This window comes from Belonocnema kinseyi, chromosome 5 (assembly GCF_010883055.1).
Source record: "Belonocnema kinseyi isolate 2016_QV_RU_SX_M_011 chromosome 5, B_treatae_v1, whole genome shotgun sequence".
Lineage (NCBI taxonomy): Eukaryota > Metazoa > Arthropoda > Insecta > Hymenoptera > Cynipidae > Belonocnema > Belonocnema kinseyi.
The window spans coordinates 1,069,564-1,074,607 of NC_046661.1; positions in this window are offsets into that span (position 1 = coordinate 1,069,564).

Here is a 5,044-nt window from a genome sequence, read left to right on the forward strand (position 1 = left end):
AAAATCTCAGCGTTATTTGTATTTTTGAGGCTTAAAATTTATTTTTTATCGTAAAATTATAATCAACTGATATGAATTACTTATCTTTAAGTACGTTTCGCACACATTCTAAATTGCCAACAATGATGAAAGAAATAGCCCAAGCGCGAAATCACATACGGCCCAAAATTGGCCCATAATCAGCAAAAATATTGCCGAAGCTCGGCTGCCATTATCGCGCCAATGACGAAATGACAACTATGGCATGTACTTGGCAGCCAAGGTTTGGCTACCATTGTCGGCCCAACACTGGTTACCAGTACTGGACCAACCTGGATGCCAGAGTTAATTTAAAAACTGATAAAAAAATCATCTTCTATTTTTCTTAGGACGCATCTGTTTTATCCATTCATCATTTTACGACTGCATATCTTTTGAATATTATTAATAATGTAAAGAATTGCAATTGACAAAAAAGGTATTTAAAAAATAATTATTAATTGATTGTGAGATTCCCTGGAATATTAAGTGTTTTCTTTATTGAAAAAACCGGCAAACTTCATCTAACACCCCTGGTATATACCTAAGTCTATCGCCTAGCAGTCGAGAGTGCTGACCACTGCGCTAAACTGACATGTTGAAACTCTGAAAAAGCTATCCTCATAAGATAAAGTTCAGAAAAGTTAAGGAACTAAATCTTAAGCTCTCTTTTTCTAATTATTTATTATTATGCGACGTTATGTAGATGTAAAATACACGATTTTTTAACAGGAATATCACTCAAAAATTTCATCGTGAACTTTGAGAATTTTCTAATAAAAATTTTTTTATCTTTCGTGTAAGATTTGTTTTTTAGGTGCTCAAAGTTAGACTTGGCGAGATAAAGTGCTGATTCTGGGCCAAGCATCGGTGGAGGATATGCAAATATAAATAGCCAATATAGGCTGCCAGCACTGGCTCAACATTTTGCCGATTAAAATAAAACATGGTTTGCCGTGATAAAAGTGACACTTGGCCCAGTAATGTGTCGTCACTGAACCAGTTTTTAGCTGATCCTCGTGAAACATGGTTCCCCGTACTAAAAGAGAGACTGGGGGGAATAAAGTGCCTATATTGGGCTAAGCATCGGTGGAGGATTGGAAAATATAAACAGCCAACATAGGCTGCTAGCACAGACTCAAAATTGGACCGATTTATATAAAACATGGTTTGCCGTGGTAAAAGTGACACTTGGCCCAGTAATGTGTCGTCACTGAACCAGTCTTTAGCTGATCCTCGTGAAACATGGTTCCCCGTACTAAAATGGAGACTGGGCGCAATAAAGTGCTGATACTGGGGCAAGCATCGGTGGAGGATCGGCAAATATAAATAGCCAATACAGGCTGCCAGCACTGGTTCAACACTGGGCCGATTAAAATGTCGATATTGGCCCAATATCTTAAGCCGACCTTTGGCTGTCAAAATTGGACCAACACTGGGCTGTGTATTCAGCTCCGGCAATTTGCACTTGGGGGCCTTCATATTTTAAAAACAAAGGTATATCACTATTTTTTACTTATTTCGCCTAAATTAGTTAATTTCAGTCAAACCCCTATCTACACAATGCTTTGCTTTTGACGTTACCGACTGAGTATGACGTAATATTAGAATACTCAATGCGATACCCAGATGTCCACTTGACGTTTCTTAGACGCATACTACACACAAGTATAGAAATGAATAGGGTCGGCTTATGAAGGATTTACCCCTTTACTGCTTACCTCATGAAAAAGGGACTGAGGGCAGTGACCTTTTTGAGTCTAGCAGTCGTCCAGTTATAATCTAGCAAGGGATTCATTGAAAATGATGTGTTCCAAGACGAAATCATCTAGAAATCGTCTAGATTTCTGGTAGAGCACGCTTTTTTCTTCTCCGTTTTACTATTAGCAATGTTGCTAGATCCTCCTTATAACTTTCAGGACGAAAAACCAACGTTGTTCTCCATGTATTATATTTCTACTGTGTATTATCATCTATAAATTTTTTTTAAGGTAGACAAAAAGACATACGCTACCGGTCAAAAGTTTGGGTTCACTTAGAAAAATCGTTTTTTTGTATTTATCGCTTTAATTCTAAAACAATGTCTCTTTAAAAGTTTTATTGTTTTCGAAATTCTGTTCAAAATAAGCCCAGGGTGAAGCCAATTTGTCTAGGTTTTAAGTAGATATTGAAAAAATAGTGTAAATGTCAATGTTTTCTTAAATTTTCAATAACTTCCAAAATAGTCAAGATTTTTAAATGTTATTTTCATAGTATGTGTGCAATTTCTATTGTATCAAGTCTGGGGTGGGATTCCCGTGCCCTCTAACCTAGTTGATTGGATTTGTTTTCCTATCGCATGAAATTAGACGGAGAGGTTTAATCGTTTTGAAAACGATCGATTGCAACTATCCCTTTCTGTGTTCTGTTTTAGAAAGAGAGGGGCAGTATTCAATAACCAAGAGCTCCTGAATTCTCGATTATCGACTGTCACCTTTCTTTTTCTAGCATATAAAATAGAAAACGAATTTTGCAGTAGAACGTCTTCAAACAATCGTACATTTCCGTCTGATTTCATGCGATAAGAAGAGAGATCCTAGCAACTAGATTTGAGGGCATCGGAATCCCACCCATGCAGTTCTTATATTCAGGAAACTGATGTGATTCTATTTCGATAAGATATGTATCTTCGAAATAAATCTGACATCCGTTTTAAATTAATAATTATTTGAAGGAAAATATTCAAGCATTATGCTAAGAGAAATTATTTCTTTGCTGAATAACATTTATTTCCTTATCTCAAGAACATTCAAATTGTTTCAATGAAAATAGTAGTCAAAATAAATATATGAATTTACTTAGATCAAAGAACATTTTGTTAGAGTTTTACTTATTTATCATGAGAATATAATATTCTTCATTTAATATTTTATTAAACTTCACGCAAATAAGTATAATGGAACAAATTGACTCAATAGTTTTTTTGCTTGGAGTAATTATATTCTTCATTCAATTAGTCTTCCTGATTCTATTGTTTTCTTAATTCAAGAAAATCAGTCCCTTGTAAAAAGAAAATGCTTGCTTTTTTCAAGTAAAATCAGCCAAGTAACTTAGCTTACTTGTTTTAATGCAAATTTTTTTCCAGTGAAATTATGGCCTCCTAAAGTTGACCATTTTTGACCTGTTCTTCGATATACCTCCGAAAAGGTGTATGTAAACAGGTTCAAGGTTATAACGTGCATGTGTGTCAAGGTTAAATGAGACAAATAAGGATAATTTTTTGCTTCTTTCGAGATAAGACGTTTGTTAAATGCGCAAAAGATGCAGGTGTTTAGGTGAAATTTTATATGAGGCCTACGCATGGCATCCTGTTTTAGCTATTTATTTGATTTATTGCTTCCTCATAGATGATAATTTAGCTTAAAACTCCTGCCTTTATTTGTTTAATGCGTAAAAGATGCCGGTGGACAGATGAAATTTGATATGAGGGTTATGCATGGTTATGCATGGTAGGTCATATCCTCAGGGAGGCTTGTCGCTTTATTCTGGTATCAAGTAGCGAGTGAGGACCAGAGATAACAGCCACACACATTTAAACTCGCAGAAGCATTCATATATCGGCAGTCTGAGGCTGCACACAGTTCATTATCCTATGCTATCGTTCTATAGAGATATCACTTCTTTTTACAATTTCGAGACTCGAGAGAGAGATTACAGACGGCATGAATTTAAGTCGAAACCTTTCATGAACGTTTGGTAAATACCAAGAGTACACTGCCCGCTTATCCTTCCTTATGTCATGCAACTATATTCGAGCTGAGGTCGCATGCTTTTTTATCCACAGACATGTGCTCGCTTTTCAGCTCTCATTTAGAAAAGTCACTTTTTTACGTTTAAAATGTTAAAGATTTAAACTAAAAGTTTTAAAATGCAACAAATTAATATAATAAAATATTTGAATTTTTTCAATCATCCACTAAGGCTATTATATAATACAGTCTATAGAAATTCAAGGATGATTTAATTCAGCGTTAAAATTTGTTCTATAATGCTGAATCTTCTATAACTAATAACATCAAATTTCTACTGTGCAATTTTGTCGCAAAGAACTTCAAGGTTATTTTCAATGACGCATTACATTTTTGCGATGTTAAAAAATAATATTCGCACGTGATTATAATGTAGAAGGTTCTCGAATATTTTGACAAAGAGGGGATATAATAATAGGTAAAGATGGTAAATGATATGCATCATGTATAGTTTCAGGAGAAAGGGAGATGGAGAGCTATGTACTAAAAAAAATGTTTTTAATCAAAAATAATTTTGTGATATTGCAGAAGGCTTTGCGATTGAGCGACTTGAAAAATACCAACAGATTCTTAAGAGGTTCGAGTACATACAGTTGATCACTGTAACTGATATTAGGATTTTATATTGATATAGCTAGAATTTATAAAATTAAATCAGCTCTATAAATATTAGAGTTTAAACGAGAAACGTTGAAATCTCTTTCACATAATAGAGTATTATGATAAAAAAGATTCAATTTACTTACTTCAAACATTAAAATAAAGCAACATAAATAACAAACATAATTCAGCAGTATCAAAATGTAATGCAAGGCAACTGTGAATCAAACATTGGATAAAAAATGATACAATGGTCACGTGAACATATACTTTCTGGAACTTTTAAATCCAAATTTAGTCAAATAGAAATTAAAAAATACAAAAATTAATATAGGTTATAGAAATCCAGGATGATTTATTGCTTTCTAGCTAGCTAATTTAATTCAGAGACCATAGAAATCTGGCTTACCGAAAATCTATAGATGCAGTAATTTATGCTATGTTTCCAGAATATTCTTAGTGATGTCATCGAATGCCTGCTACGCAATTTTTTTGCTAAACAACTTCAAGGTTATTTTTAATGTTGCATTACTTTTTTTGCTTTTTTCAATATTATATACCACACGTGTCGATTATAACTTAGAACCTTCTAGAACAATTCGACAAAGTGGGAGATATATTATTAGATAAGAATGGTA